Here is a 17,108-nt window from a genome sequence, read left to right as displayed (position 1 = left end):
AAATGAATAATTTTTATTACATTAAATTGAAAAGTTTTTGCACAAACAAACCCAATGCAACCAAGATTAGGAGGGAAGCAGAAAACTGGGAAAGAATTTTCACAACTAGTGTCTGTGGTAAAGGCCTCATTTCTAAAATATGTAGAGAGCTGAGTCAAATTTACAAGAATACAGGTCATTCACCAAGTGATAAATGGTCAAAGGATATGACCAGGCAGTTTTCAGAGGAAGAAATTAAAGGTATCTATAGTCATATGAAAAAATGCTCTAAATGACTATTGATTAGAGAGATGCAAATCAAAACAACTCTGAAGTACCCCATCACACCTGTCAGATTGGCTAACATGACAGAACAAGAAGATGATAAATGTTGGAGAGGATGTGGGAGAGTTGGAACACTAATCCAATGCTGGTGGAGCTGTGAGCTGATTCAGCCATTCTGGAGAGCAATTTGGAACTATGCTCAAAGGGCTACAAAAATGTGCATACCCTTTGAACCAGCAATAATTGCTTCAAGGACTGTATCCCAGACAGATCATAGAAATGGGAAAGGTTCTCACGTGTACAAAAATATTTATAGCAGTTCTTTTTGTGGTGGCCAAAAACTAGAAATTGAAGGGATGCCCATCAGTTGAGAAATGGCTGAACAAGTTGTGGTATATGAAAATAATGGAATACTGTTGTGCTATAAGAAATAACAAGCAGTCGGACTTCATAAAAACCTGGAAAAACTTATATGAACTGATGCTGAGCGAAATGAACAGAACCAGAAGAACATTATAAGAAGTAATAGCCACAGAGTGTGAGGACTGATTTTTATAGAGTTAGTTCTTCTCAGCAATGCAAGGACCTAAAACATTTCCAAAGGACTCATGATGCCATCCACATCCAAAGAACTATAGAGTTGGAACACAGAATGAAGCAGACTATTCTTTCTTTTGTTATGTTTTTCTCCTGGTTTCTCCCATTCACTATAATTCTTCTTTGCAACATAACTAATGTGAAAATGTGTTTAATAGGAACGTATGTTTAGAGCCCATGTAAGATTGCATGCCATCTTGGGGAGGGAGGTGGAGAAAATCTAAAACTTATGGAAGTGAATGTTGAAAACTGAAAACAAATAAATTAATAATTTTGGGGAAAAAAAGGAGTTGCTGTAATTCCTTTCCTCCTTCCTTCAGTCCTTGGATTCACCTTATTTGGCAGACAATGGAAAGTAAAAGAGGTAGATCTTATAAGAAGTTTCATTAGAATGGCAGCTAAAATTTAAAATTTAAATAAAATTAGGCTCTTAAACCACTTAAAAATTTTAGTTTACTTTGGTTCCCACAAATAACAAAAGCACCAAAAGTGTTATTTCTTTCCTTATTTTCTCTAAGAGGAGCAAAAGGAGAGGTGCACTGACATTCACCCCAGTTGGCATAGCAATTAGTGGAGGACCATCAAAACTTGTGTGCTCTGCAAACAGCAGAGGAAAATGAGGTTAGTCATTGAAATGGTGTGGCATGACACATCACTGGAAAAATAGAATCTACAATAAAAACATACAAGGACACCAAAATAATTTTTTTCTGAATAAATGTTTGCATATCATTCGCAAAATCACAACTGGGTCTCAAGAGGCTTCTTTTTGATTCTCACCAAAAGCTAAAACAAACCATACAAAAAATTTCTCCAGCATACTTATCAGTAAGTGACTTAACAGTGTTTCTCCCAGTAGGGGTTCTAAGAAAGTTCTTATGGGTAATAGAGACTGGAGATTCTCCAGAATTATGATTGTAATTGTACTTGTTAGCCAAATTCTCCCAAATCATTTACATGGAAGGATGGGAAGAGAAGTAAAGAAAAAATAGAGACAGACTATTGAGAACCGTTTTCAGAGACATTACTATAATAACCTTCTTGAAATTGAAAGAACATTATTATGGCCGCTTTCTCAACAGCAGAGAAACCATATCATGAAATAGACTTTGTCCTTTCCAAAAGTACTTACTTTACTTCTAGGGAGTAGTTTCAATGTTCTAAGAATCTAGCTGAATGTGTTTCAGCATGTGAATATGAATATTTAGAGATAACTCATTTTTACTAGAGATAACAGCTCCAAACATTAAACTGGTGAATAGACTTTCACATGTCCATATTCTATCATGATTTTGTTAAAATAAAGTCATTTTGCAATAAAACATATGTGTAAAGGGATTTGGAGTTTGCTTGTTTCTTTTTTTTTTTTCTTTAGTCCAAACAACAAAAATCTTTCCAAGAACTTGAAGGATATTCAAATAATTTGCCTGGGGCAAGTTTATGAATATTTTCCCAAAGCAAATGTTGTTTGAACTATTTCTTCTGGATCATTATCCAAAAGATAAAAGCTAATGAAAAAAAAAAAACAATTTGGCTTCTAAAGGCTAGTGTACACAGATAAACACTAGCATATGGCTTGAGGGAGGAGAGTTACCCAGTAAAACATTTCACATTTATCACATGTAGTCCTTAAATTCTCTAAAGGGAAAGATTCTTTCATTCACTTTCAAACTTATTCCAGAATTTGATATATATAATATTGCAAAGTGTTGATTTTATTAGTGATTTGGCAAACATAAAATAAAAAGTCCTGACATTCCATATCCATCCACTGTCCCCTCACTTAAATGTTCTTCCACTGCTGGAAATGTATACTCTCTTTACCCCAGTTGCTTAGAATCCCTTGCCTGAGCATTCTCATTCTCTTAAAATCAAATGTTGCTCTTGCCAGTGAGTTATGTGGCTCTAAAGGTGGTGTTTGCAATTGATTGTCATCTTTAATAGCTTGATTGCCCCCGCATCACATTTTTATCAAGGTTGCCCTGGATAGCTGTGCTTATTGTTTTCATGGATATTTGTTGATGGATTATTGATTAACAAAGATTTTTTAGAAGAAGCAAAATCAACGTTAAAGTTGGAAGTCAATGTTTTTTTTAGTTTTCCTTTTTCAGTAATAGTATCTTCTGTAACACCCTCCAACATTCAATATTTTTCCCTTTTTAAAATATTTTGAGAATCAATCCCTCAATATTCTCAAAACTGTGTTGCCTCTGACCGTTTCTGTTTAACCTTAGTTTTGTCCATCTGTTCTTCCTGTCTTTGTTTACTTTAGTGGAATTTCTACTTCCTTTTGCAACATATAGAAGACTCTGATGTCTATTACCATTGATAGAAAAAAATAACTTTATTAAAATGACAGATATTTCCATTTCTCATATGCTCATTTTACTTTTATTTTTATCAGAGAACTTGTCTTAATTAAAGCAAACACCAAATATTTTTTCTAGATTCATTTGTCCCTCCACCACATCCCCTTATTTATGGGGCATTACTATTCACAATCTTTGATCATCTTCATCCATAAAATTTGCAAATGGTTTATCTTTAAACTTTTTTTAAACCTTTGACTGCCATATCTCTCCATTTAGCCAAAAAAAAAAACCCCAAAAAACCCAACAGATTGCTGGCATAGGCAGGGCTTTTAGCCTCCTGGTTGCAATGATTTCTTTTTTCTGCTTATTTATTTTTTTGTAAGAAATGGTAGCAAACCATGTGAATGTTTGTTCTTCTATCCATTTCCCATTTGTCAGTATTAATATGCTATTTATATGCTATGTTGGAAATATTTTAATTGCAAGCCATATTTTCTCATCTTTTCTCTAATTCTAATTCAAATTCTTTTAATTTACTAGTTCAAAAACTCATCTTTGCCCTAATAAGTCTGATGAAACAGTACATGGAATATTCAGAAGGACTCCTACTTAAGACACATTTTCTGTCTATTAGGGTATAGACAAATTTCTGTTTAGAGATCATGAATTCTAAGTCTTCCAACTTTTTTTTAAAAGAAAGTATTAATGTAACATAAGAATAAAGACAATTATATAGCCTATAAGTATTTGGCCTCTTCTATTTCTTGTTCATAAATAATATTTTCCAATATATTTTTCTGTCTTCCCCAATGTCCACTTTTGAATGGTAGTCAGTGAATAATTCATGTATGTTGATTTAATTTAGGTCTTATCAAATTCTTCCTAGAATTTCTCTATCTCTTCATTCTATGCGGCAGATATTAGCATTTTAGTTGAGGTTACATTTATGGTATTCTTTCACTCATGTTCATCATGAATACCTGTAATGTTAATTCGATCTTCCTTACCCATTAATAGGCCTCAAGTACCTTTTGTTAATTTTCTAATGAGGCACTGGTTCTCAAGGGTTCTCAAGCCCTCTAGCTCTGAAAAATGTACAAAATCTTGGAGGTGAGGTTTTACTTTGGGGCTTACTCATTTGAAGTGTTTGGCCAGATGAGACTCTGGGCAGCCTCTAAGGAACACCCTGATCCCTTTAAAAACCTAGATGTTGGTGCTTCTCTCTCTGGTAACTGTGTATGTATATAGTAGTCAGACAGTTGGAAGCCTGGTCCATTGATCTTTATTTCTCTGTATTTTCTCTAAAGTTCAGGGTTCTGACTTTTCCCCTTGAACTAAGTGAATGATATATGTGCTTGATTAAAGGGATTGTTGACTCCTCAAAATTTGCTTTTCTTTTAGAAAAGCAGATCTAAGAACCTGTACAACAGGCCCTCCTATGTATGACAGGGTCCTTGCTGATGCAATATTGTAAGTTGAGATTACTAAATATCCCACAAGACTTTACATTTTAGTGCCTGTATACTCTCAAGAAAACATACTCCCTTATTTGCTTCACCAAGGAGAAACTTTAAACATTCTTTCTTCTTACCTGTTAGTATGTTTGTCTCTGATTTCATTTATAACCTCAATATGAATATAATTCATTTCCTTGGGTAGCGTTGCAGCAACTTAGTGATTGGACAAGAATCTCATAGGGAGAGTCCCAGCAGCAAACTTAAATCTTAAGGATGGTCTAAAAACTCTGAGATTGCTAGTCATTCCTATTCCCCTTTCTGCCATTTTGCCATTAGCCCTGCTGAAGTGTAAAGGGGCCACATTGGACTGAGAATAATTTTTTATTTTCCTTTCTTGTGTGATCTGTATGCCATGACCACAGAATTCATCATCCAGTGCCGAGAGGTTGGTGCTTCTGTGCTTAGCTCCTTGGACAGCAGAAAGTCTGTCCCTAACCTCAGACACTTAGAGGTGTGTGACCCTTGGCAAGACATTTAATTTCTGTTTGCCTGTGTTTCTTTAACTATAAAATATGAATAATAATAGCACCTACTTCATGGCATTTTTGTAGGATCAAATGAGATCATGCTTGTAATGAACTTGACACATCATAGTCATCTAATAGACATTTGTTGTCTTTCTTTTCTCTCTCCAAGGTGACTATTTAGAAAATGGTATTCATGTGGCTATTTCCATATGATATATTTGTTTAAAAAGAAAATTTATATGACTTTATAAAGTCATATAACTTCCAATGACAAAGTTACACATATCAAGTCTTTTTTGAGATAATTTAATATTTTGTAGCATGATATGCCATGGATATGAAATCCATCACCTAGTTGCCAAGCGACTGGGAATGAACTTTTATGTACTTAGCTACTGTCATAACTAGTCCTTGGACAGCAGACACAGTCTGTCCTTGAGGTTGTTCTGCAAGCCTTTCCATCACAGTTGAGACTGCCAGATCTTGTCCTCCTCTGAAATAGCCTCTGGCAATCCACCATTACCTTTCCATCATGATGAGGCATTGGAGTAGGACTTGTATGAAGAAGTTTAGCATTATGAACAGTAAAATGACTAACCACTTCTCTCCCCTCTTTATGCTGAACATACACTGTCTTTATTGGCTTCTAAGATCATCTTTATACGAGATAAAACAACATTTCAAAACTGATTTCTTTTCATGAAAGCATTAGCAAACATGCTCTTAGGAAAAATAAATGTGATCAGGATGACTATAGAGAAATGGGACTCATTTTTTCCATTAACATACCAGAATTTATACCTTAAATTAGCACAATCCTCTTCAAAGTAGTCACCATGGGAAGAATAAATTTAATGCAGTAATTGTTCTATTGCTCCAACTCTTGGAGACTTTTCTTTTTAAGAATTGCCTTTAGAGCAATTTCTTTTTAATAATCTCAAAAGGGGAAAAATTTGCTGTTTTTTTTTTTTTAAGAGTGGAAAAGGGGCTTAGAAATTATAAATGTAATGGAATTCCATATTTGGAAGGGTTTTTAGTCAAACTCTTTAATATTTTATCTTTTGGAAAGAGGACATGATTTTTCTGAACAGCGTTCATTTGCAGCCAAGTCTAATGAATAAGGTGAATAACTAAACTGGGTAATTCCATTTGGAGGTCACAAAGCAGGTAAAGTAATAGGACTGATTATAGTAATGGAGACAGTGACTTGTCAACTCAATTTTAAAGTAATTCCAAAAGAGGAGCCATACAACTATTCTGAGTAACAGCCACTGTAAAATGGAGATAATTACACCTACCTCAAGATATTGTGCAGATCAAATGGGGATAACATTTGTAAAGTGCTGGGCACATAGCAGGCATTTAATAATTATTTGTATCTTCCCTCCTCCAAGATAATTACTTCTGATATGTCTTTAAAAAGGAAAGTAGTCCTATTACTTCATAGTCATAAATTATACATGTCATGTTTTCTGAGATCCCCTTTTTCTTAGTATAGGATTATAAACTTGGACATGGAAGAAATCTTAGAGGACATCTGTCCAATGTCAATATTTTATAGATGAGGAAACTGAGGTCCACAGATCACCAATATCATACAGGCAATAAATAGCAGAGACAGAACCAGAACCTAAGTCCCCTAAATTAAAAATCATCATTCTTTCTACTATACCATGCTGAATTTCAAATGAGGAACATTAAAAATTATGAGAATAAAAATAAAGAGAAACAAATTCTTATACATTTGTTTTTAAGTTCAGTTTTTTGAGAATATATACTCATTCAGAAACACGTAGAGCCACATTATTCAAGAATTAAAACATTTTCATTTTATTCTAATTTTCCTTCTTCACAATCTGTTAAGCCATTCCGACATTCTGCTGAAGTCAGTGCTAAATCATCCAAGCAGAAAATAGGGAATGCAAAATCGGCTCTCCCTTCCCTCAGGGTTTGTCCATGATATAAATTGGGACAATCTGATTCTGTTTTGGAAGGACAAAAGTATTGTCTCCAACAAGATTCAAATATGTGGCAATGAACTGTCCTGAAATGACACACTGAAGTAACTTATATCTCCAAATCCCAGGTGTTAAACTTGAAAATTCTTCCCTAGGCTGCCTTATATATAGCCATGTATTTTTAATTTGATTCTTTCTTTCTTAAAGGTGATTTGACTTAAGTTTCAATTTCTTCAAAGTGGAAAGCAATGTTTCAGAAAATTGTTTTTCGCTATGTGAGATTTTGTAGCTCAGATAACAAAGAATGATCAGAGATCAACAGTAGAAATAATTGTCATATGAGAGATATGCTTATAAAATTAACCAATTGAATCATGATTTCTTAAAAATTATCTTATAACTTTACATTTGCCATCATTTTTATAGATTCTGGAGTTCAAAAGTTTAGTACTCTTGAAGGCATTTATTTCATAGAACCAGAGGATCATGGGCTTCTAAGATGGAGGGGACCTCAACTGGCCATGCGTGTTGGATATAGGTTGGATTAGATGGTCTTTGAAGTCTTTTCCAGCTCTGAGATGCTTTGATTCAGGTCAGTTCAAATAATTTCCTTTCCTTTCCAAATAGGGTAAGTAGGACGATAAGATCAAAGGAGAGCCATAGACATAGTATACTTTGATTTCAGCAAAACCTTTGACAGTTTTTCATTCCCTCTTGGCTCTGCTTCTGACTTTTTGAAGTTTGCCATCATGCATCAGATCCTATCTCTCCCTGGAACATCCCTCAGCACCTTGGGCCTCATCGCTTTGAAAAATCCATCTTCTCCTGCAGTCTTAGCAACCCAGATCATCCTTTTGCTGTGTTGGTCCTGATTTCTCTTTGCTGAGTTTTTCTTTTTGGTGAGACCTTCATTTTGGAGAGAAGCCCAGGCCAGCCATCCCTTTTCCCTCTTGGATCAGCTTTGATTTTCTGGACTTTGGCCCATCCAATTCCATTTTTGAGCTCTATTTTGTCTATTATTTACCCTCATTAGAATGCAAGCACTTTGAGGGCAGGGACTACATTTATTTCCTTTTTGTATTTGTATCTCTAGCACTCAATCCATTGCCTGGCACATAGTGAGTGTTTAATAAATGTTTGTTAACTTGTTTTGTTGCTTCATGTTATCTCTATGTACATGCCTGGAAATAGCTTCCAGGATTTCCAAACTGTCCTAGGTTCAGTTACCAGAATAGCCATCTTAAAATACTCCTTTAATTGCCATTTTGCACTACTCAAAAACTTCTATCACAAATAAGATCAAACCCAAGCTCATCAGCCCAATGTTTAAGCCTAAGGCAGATAAATGGTGCAATAGACAGAATACTTAGCCTGGAGTGGGGAAAATCTGAATTCAAATCCAGTGTCTGACATTTATAGGCCTTGTGAGCCTTGGCAATTTATATACCCTCCTTGCCTCAGTTTTTTTAACTGTAAAATGTGAATTATACCTACCAAATAAGATATTTATAAAGTGCTTAGCGCAATTCCTGATACAGCGCTATACATAAATGCTAGTGTATTGGACAGCCATTATTATTATTATCTTTCAATAAACTCCACATACCCAACAGCTCAATTCTTTCCTTCTACTAATCCTTTTATTTCTTCCAGACCAGTATCTTCTTAATTCCTCAAACATTTCTCATTCCTAATTTTAAAAAATCTCATGCTATCTCTTCTCCCTAGAATGTACTTTTATCTTTATATTCATATCATACCCATTCTTTAGGATTCAATTCATTTATAATCCTAACATTTTAGCCCCCTGTGCCTACCATCCTTATCTCCCATAACTAGAATTACTTAGCCCTAATTCCTGGTTTAGTAACAGTCCCAGGCCCCGGGAGCAAACTACAGCTTAGCTTTAAAAAATGTATTAAAAACCCATGAATTAATATCTTGGTAGCCTAATTCAAATCACTGTCAGTTTTTGGTGCTGGTCCTGCTCCTTTAGAAGTCTGCTTGGGAAATGGTTTGGCACTTTGATGTTCTCACCACTTCTGAACCAAAAGCCCTAACTTCCTCTGTGAGGTTCTCTCCTTCTTCTCATAACTGGATGTATATGTTACACACTCCCAAACTGCCTTGGTGCAAGACTCCACTTACCTTTCAGAACGTGCACTACCTACCAGCTTACAGCTAATCCTCTGGATACTCACCACTCACTAATCTACTTTACTAATCCTTAAGCAAATCACTATTGGAAGGATTTGCATTTTCAACTACAACCTTATCTTGTGATAACTAGATTTACATCCATGATATAAAGTAGCAGTTTCTTTCATTTGCCTCAAATCTACCTTTTTAAGGGGGGGTAGAGTTCTGAAATTCCAAGATTTCTTAACAACCCTTTAACCATGTCACTGATTGGCTTTTGAAGACCCAAGAGTTTCCAAATATCAGTCTGGATACTAGCCAGACCTAGTGTTGAAGATAAGGCAGGGTGGGAAGCAGCCCTCATTTATCAAAAGGTTTTTATTTGGAATTCCACTCAGGACTTGGGGAAAACACCCTTTTGGAAACAAAGGTGAAGAAAAAGGGTGGAAACAGCCTAGGCTTTGAGGCACCACCAGCAACACCCAGATATCCTGACTTTTTTTTCCCCCTCTTGCCAAAATATTATGGTCATTTCTTTGAGCTCAGTTAAATATTCAGAGTCCAAATTTTCCTTGATTCTGCCACGTGCAACAAGTTTCCTCACATGATGAGATGAGATAATGCAGCTGGCTAGCATGACATCTGGTATCATTAATGAACTAAATATTATCTTCCAACTCAAGTAGAGTATGCTGACGTGGAACCTTTTTAAAAAATATTTCTAGATAGGATTTGTCATTTTCAACTCTTCATTTAAAAAAAAAATCCTTCTCTACTACTTCACACCCACAGAAGTAATATTAAGATAACTATTACAGAGAACTATTTTATTTTATTGCCTTATTTTAAACTTTAAAGTCTTTTTGTCATAACGAATAAAGAAATTCTCATCCTTGCTTCCTGACACTTCTTTTTTAATTTTTAGTCATATTAGATCTCTACGAATAAGTTGAGTACCTCAGCATTGCATTTCCTACCCCGGCTTCATGAGAAATTAAAAATCTCAAATCATGAAGAGTTATTCTAAGTAGAGAAGTCTTAAACTTGTCATATCATTTTTGTTCCATGTTGGATGTAAGGTCAGGTCAAAGAACTAAAATGCTCCTAGATGCTTACTTTAGGATTGGAGCCTCCATTTTTCATCGTAGATTTTTGAAAAAATTCAAGTCATCAGCTCTTACAGTATTTTACCATGAAGTTATAGTCAATTTTCTGTTGTATGATTTCTTAGGCTATTTATATAATGGACATGGTCTGGAGGACTTGTATGGTTCCCTCCTCCCACACACTATATCTTGTAGGAAGTATTAAACCTACACAGAGTATGTGATTCTTAGAGGCTTTCTTGTTGATCATGCCAAGCACTCTGATGTGTGTGGACAAGGGATATTCATAGTGCAGGTTAGTCGACAAGTATGCAAAGCCTTCTCTTCATGCAGTAGATTGTTTCAGAACCAAGGGAAAAATAATTTTCCATTCACCTAGCAGAGATGCCAGCAAATTTTAGTGTTGAAGCAAGCAAACAGCTTTCTGCCCAGCAGGTGATGAAGAAAAGTGCAGATAGTGATGGATGGGAACCTGTTTTCTGTTGACATTAAATCAATGAATGAGAATTCTAGCACTTAGACAAGTGTGTCCATTCACACAGGAATTGTGAGTGACTTAAATATATTTCATTTCTGTACCTATTTATAAAGTTTACTTAAATGCCTAAACTTTGTTTATTTTAGTGTAAGGAACAGAAGCCATTAAAAGTGAGGCTCCATGAAAAAAGAGACTTGAAAAGAACTTTTGCGATTTCTTACTTTTTTTTAGCTTCTTTTACCTAAACCAATTAAATAATTTACTAAGCTAGTATCATTTTGGTAAAGGCTTTTGACCAGCAACTTGAAGATTGGGAGTTAATGGTGACAGGCCAATGAGTTTAGTAATTTTACCAGGTAACACACAAACAATTCTTGACCTACATTGAGACCCGAGCTAACCCTACTGCAGAAGACAGAGCCAGTGAATGGGAGAAAACCAATTTTCATGAAGATTTTGACTGAGAAGGTTAAATAAAATGAAAAATATCCACAGTACTACCTGTAGTAGTCACAGTCATGGAAGCAGACAATACAACATTTGCATGACTAACAGATTCCTTTCAAAATATATCGTCATTTCAGTTAGTTTTGAATGTGTTTTTAGTGTATTGGCACATTTGGGCAAACTAACTAAGCTAAATTTAGTTACCCACTGGCAGAGAGACAGAGACACATATCAGGTTTCTATATATTGATGATTAAAGAAGTTTAGTTCCTGGGTTCAAGAGAAGGAAAAGGTGTGATGGGTAAAGAAATTATATAAGCAAAAATGAGGGAAATAAAAGGAAAAAACCATTAAAGGAAAACATGAGCAGGAAACATATGATAGAACAAAAAAGTTTCTAGTTCATAAGAAATTATTCATATTAGATATTTAAAAAGTTGCTAAAGAACATAAGAGAATGCATAGGTTTTAAAGAAGATGACTGAAAGATGTTATAGGATTTTAAAAATAATAATGAAACCAGATGTGGAAAGAATTAGAGATTCTGAAGAAGTCAGAGGTACAAGGAAGAAGAAACCAATTGACTACAAAGTCTTGAAAGAATATTATGGGAAAAAACCAGACATAACCACTAGATGAGGCCAGGGGTTGGTCATCAGTGACCTTGGCAAGAATGTTTTCTAAAGAATGTAAAGGCTGGAAGCCAAAGCGGGGTATGGGGTGGGGGAACGACAAGAAAGGCCAGAATGGGAAAATATTTGAAAGGCAAAGGAATATTGGAAATATTATAGCAAAAAGAACACTGTCATGTCATCATGGACTTTTCTGATTGGTACCAAATTCATATTTTATTGCTACAAAAAAGGGAAGTACAGATCATGTGAAGTAAGAATAGAAAATATAGTTAAAGACACATGTAGAAAATATAAATCTATTTTTTAATGGGGTGGAATAAAAGACTTCAGAATTAGAATTCAATGAGGAATGAGGTATAGGTGCAATCAAAAGTTATTTTTTATGCTACTTATGTAACTTAAAAATGTTTTAGGGTGAGGTGATTCAAGCAAATGAGTGAGGCCGTAAGACTAAATATGAATAACTTTGATGCACAAGAATCATGTTTGGATAAGCCAAGGAAACTTGGTCTTTTCCACAGATCATTTATAAATGACCAAGTTGGTAGAGAGGGATTTCTTTCTAGAAATTCATGTGTGGTTTTCTTACTCACCTCTGAAGAAGACACACTTGAAGTAGAAGGAAAGACAGGTCTTTTTTTTGGCCTTTAAGGGATTGTCTTTATGGATGAGATCATATTTTCTTTTGAATATTTACACATTCTTCTTTGTTTTCAATATGTTGTTTTTGGGATATACACACATATAATAAATTGGTTCTTTAAATGTTTGTGCTGGGCCTCTTTGGAAAATTGTAAGAAAGGATTCCCTTATCCTTTAGTAATTGCAAAATAAATGTTGTTCAGTGACGTCCTACTCTTCATGAGCACCTTTGGGGTTTTATTGGAAAAAATACTAGAATGGTTTGCCATTTCTTTGTGCAGCTCACTTTATGGAGAGGAAGAGAAGCAAACAGGGTTAAACAACTTGCCCAGGGTCACACAGCTAGTAAGTGTCTGAAGCCAGATGTGAACTCAGGGCTTATTCACTTGAAGTTTACCACTCTATCCACTGCCCCTCCCAAATTCTTGGCCTTCTGCAGTAATGGTTTAGGGTATCTTCACTCGAAGGTATCTTGACTTTACTTCAGTGTATCTTGAGTTGAGCATGCTTGTGTTTCTTGCTATACTGGAAACCTAAGAGCACTCCAACTTAATTACCTTTGTATTTCTTCCAACATTGAGCACAGTGGTCACTACATAATATTTTTATTAAATGGTTAGTGAATGAATAAATGACTAATTTGATTAATGGAAAGGCTGCTTAAGTAAAACTTGTGCCTACTGAGTCAATAAAACAAAAACAAAGAAAATAATGAAATAAATCTCCCATGTCTTTCTCCCCAAGTCATTTCAACTCTCTTTCATCCCACCCCCATATCCATTGTGGTGCCAAGACCTATGGAGCCTCTCTTAATGGCATCACTTGTATTCATTCCCTTCTCTCTTCTGATGTTACCTCCACCCTGATGCAGGCCCTTATTCCTGAACACCTGTCACAATAGTCTGCTGGTCTCCTGGTCTCAAGTCTTTCCTCACTTCAGTCCATCTCCACTCATCTGTCAAACTGATTTTCCTAACATTAAGGTCTGACCAGACCACCCTACTATTTAATCAACTCTAATGGCTCCTTATTTCCTCTATGTTCCAATATAAAATCTTCTGTCTTTTAAAGCCTTTCTTGTCTTTCCTATCTTTTTACACCTTTCTTCCCAATAGGTTCTCCAAGTGGCATTGACCGCCTTGTGGTCTCTCACACAAATATTTCATCTTCTAACTCTGGACATTTTAATTGGCTATCCTGCATGCATGGAATTCTCTCCCTCTTTATCTGTTTCCTGATTTCTCTGGCTTTCTTCAAATCCTGGCTAAAATCTTAACTTTTGTAAGAAGCCTTGCCCAATCACCCTGAATGCTAATGCCTTACCTCTAAGATTATGGATATATGTGTGTGTGGGGGGGGGAAGGGATGGGGGTATGCTTAAAGTGTATATATATATATATATATATATATATATATATATATATATATATATATATATATATATATATATATATATATATATACATATATATATATACACACACATATTAATTAGTTGCTTAGTGTGCTCCTTTAGGGCAAGATTGTTTTTGCTTTTTTTTATATCCCCAGAGATTATTATAATATCTAACATATATAATATCTAGCATATAATATCTAGCACATTAGTATAATATCTAGTCCATGGTGCTTACTAAGTATTGACTTGACTTAAAATATGTATAACATATATATGTATGTATATATATATTATATCATCTCAATATATCAAATATTGGAGAAATTAATTGAAAGTCATAACTTGCTAAGCGGTTTCTACAGCAAAGGGAAGGTACTATTCATATTTGTTAGAATTTTCATGAAGTAAAATCTTCTGAATTAATTTTGGACATACTATATTTGTTTTTGAGATATAATGTGAACCTAGATGATAGGAAAAGATATATGCATATGTAGGACATATATGGATATATACATATATATATGTTTTTATATATTTTTATAAAAAGTGAGTTTTTATTGAAATATTCACATCTTCAGTCACTCTAGTTCTAGGGCTTTGGAGTCAAATCTCTACTGTGATAGGGTATGAGAGACTCTGACCAAGTCCAATAGTAAGCTCATATGGTACCTATGCTCCAATGAGCTGAAAGAATTTATCCAGAACCAGAAATGCTGTATGCCATTAGGAATTAATATAATCAGGTGGTGAGTTAACAGTCTTATCAAGAAATAAAGTTTATTTTTAGTGTAAATAAGTTTTGCCAGACTGGCAATACTAACTTTAAAATCTAGCTTCCAAGTTAGAAAACATATCCAATCTGGTGAACTGAAGTTTCATAATAGGAGCCACAGACTAAGTGATCACTGCTTGTCTATGCATCAAAAACAAAAATTAGATAATATGCACATGTCCCAAGTGTTCAGAGTCCAAATAGCTACTTTCTTAGTATAGTTGGGTTTCAGAATTTGGAATTTCCCCTTTATGAAAAAGAAATCTTGTAGTATGAGAAGTTTTGTTGATTTTATAATACACTTTTCTATGGAGGTTTTTTAAAAGTTCATCTGCTTTCATTTAACTGGATGATTTTTCCTAACGTCTAAAGTCCCTGATGACTTTCCTAATATTCCTGATTAGACATTTGTTTCCTTGGAAAGTCTGCTTGAGCAATTTGGTTTTAATAGCTATGAATATTAACTTTTTTCTCATCCTATTCTATCTTATAGGGTACATAGGAAGAAAAATGATTCCTTCCATTCAAACAGTATTTAAGATGAAAGAAGATAGAGAATCATTGTGAAAAAAAGCACCCTAGAGGTCAACATGGAAGAAACCAGCCTCGAGTTAGAGTCACTACCTCATGTAGCTGCCAAGTCTCTGGCTAAATTAATGAACACCAGAATGAGTTGCAGTCAGCTTTCCTTTCTGCAGGATATGGTTATGGTAGGCCAGGCTGAAGTCTGGGGAGAAAGAAAAAAAATGTAGCCTTAGGCATCTTCCCTGCTGCTCCCTACCTTGTGCCACAATGGTGTATAGATTCAATTCCACTTCTCTAGTTCTAATGAATTATTCTGTGCAGTAGTAGTAGTAATGGTAGTAGTAGCAGTAGTTAGTAGTAGTAGTAGTGGTAGCAGTAGCAATAGCAGTAATAGTAGCAGTAGACTCTCATCATTTGTGGGTAGGGAGGCAGAAGATGGGCAGAAGGAGTTAACTTTTCAGAAGAACTTCTGAGAAGTTTCACACAGTGTAGAGAAGAGTAATTCAAGTTCAAAGTTCCAGGGGAAAATGTAATAATCAAGCAGCTGGCAGCAGGCCACAGGAAAAGATTATTCATGAACCGACTGGATCAGAACATTTAGACGGGATGGAAGCTGTGGGTGGAACCTCACTGCCTACATTAAATAAAGTGGTTTCTGGCACTGCTGTGTACTTGAGGGGAAAAGCCAAAATGTTGAGTTCTCTGTCTGTATACTTTTGTCTTCCCAGACAGTTTCAACAAGGACAATGGGGAAGGGAGGAGAGAAGCCAGTCTCAGCAATCCCCTTTTACTCGCCAAATCCAGGGCCATGAACATCAAGTGCCCATCTGAGTCTCATCAGAGTCATGGAAAAAAGCAACCAGCAAATTGTCTGATCCTGGGAACATACTCCTGAACAATCACAGTGCTCATCTGGTTTTTCATCCCTAAGTTTTTGTCACTTTATTATTTTTCTTAATTCATAAGTTAAATTTTATACACACTCATTTTCAGCTTCTCTTCATATACTCCCAACAAAAATCTATTTGTTGACATGAAAAGGCATTTGAACTTTGATGTACTATCATAGTTTCAGTGCTGGAAAATTAAAATTGAAGCACACTTCCCTCCTCCCAGGAGAGAGGTGGGAGACTATAGCTGTGGAATGTGGGAAAAATGCCCAGATAGATGCAGTTGCTGTATTGAATAGCTTTGCTTAAAAGTTTTGCCTTTGCTTTTACAAATAGTGGGGGTAAGAGCTCATTTAAGAGAAAATCACTACAGAACAGAAACAAAAACTAACAATAAAAAATTTAAAATGCACAAACATTCATTGGGATAACATCACAAAATACTATATCTTGCAAATGTAGTAATACTCTGGATTCCCTCTTCCAAAGAAATGCCAACTGCATCTCTCCTCCTCCTCCCATCAATTTCAAGGGCATCTGTGAGGGGTTGGGAGCATCTTTCTCTAATGCTTTCAGATTTAGCACCCATTCCAGTGTGTCCTCCTTACCACCAGCAATTAGTGCCTAAATCCAGTTAACTAATTAATATCGATTAGATTTTATACATGGATATTTATTTTACCCCCATACCACCTAGGTCCTTAGGGAGAACATACTTAGACATAATATTGATCCCATCAAGTTCACTTCCAAATGTGTCATAAGTGTAGGAGAAATGGAGTCTATGTCTCAGTTACTGGTGATCCCTAGTCTGTGTCTAGTTGCTGTTTGGGGGGCTTTTAAGTCATTCATCAGGGCCTTGTTGGCTAACTGCAAAACTTGCCATGGATTCTGTGTTCTCAGCTTCTGCATGGTTCATGGTTCATCATTCTGATCTTTCCAGTCACAAGGTCATAG

At 35.3% G+C, this 17,108-nt stretch overlaps 1 long non-coding RNA gene across 1 annotated transcript in view; it reads left to right on the top strand.

Annotated features, from left to right (window-relative positions):
* LOC140505985 (uncharacterized) overlaps positions 1 to 16,070 on the top strand; it is a 46,699-nt gene extending 30,629 nt beyond the window's left edge. Inside the window, exon 4 of the long non-coding RNA XR_011967725.1 lies at positions 15,990 to 16,070. This is a non-coding gene — a long non-coding RNA (uncharacterized lncRNA). The remainder of the gene's footprint in view (positions 1 to 15,989) is intronic.
* Positions 16,071 to 17,108: the final 1,038 nt, after the last annotated feature.

The sequence above is a fragment of the Notamacropus eugenii genome, chromosome 5 (assembly GCF_028372415.1).
Source record: "Notamacropus eugenii isolate mMacEug1 chromosome 5, mMacEug1.pri_v2, whole genome shotgun sequence".
In the NCBI taxonomy this organism is placed as follows: Eukaryota; Metazoa; Chordata; class Mammalia; order Diprotodontia; family Macropodidae; genus Notamacropus; species Notamacropus eugenii.
Note: the sequence above shows the minus strand (reverse complement) of the source record. Positions and strands in the feature narration are given on the sequence as shown.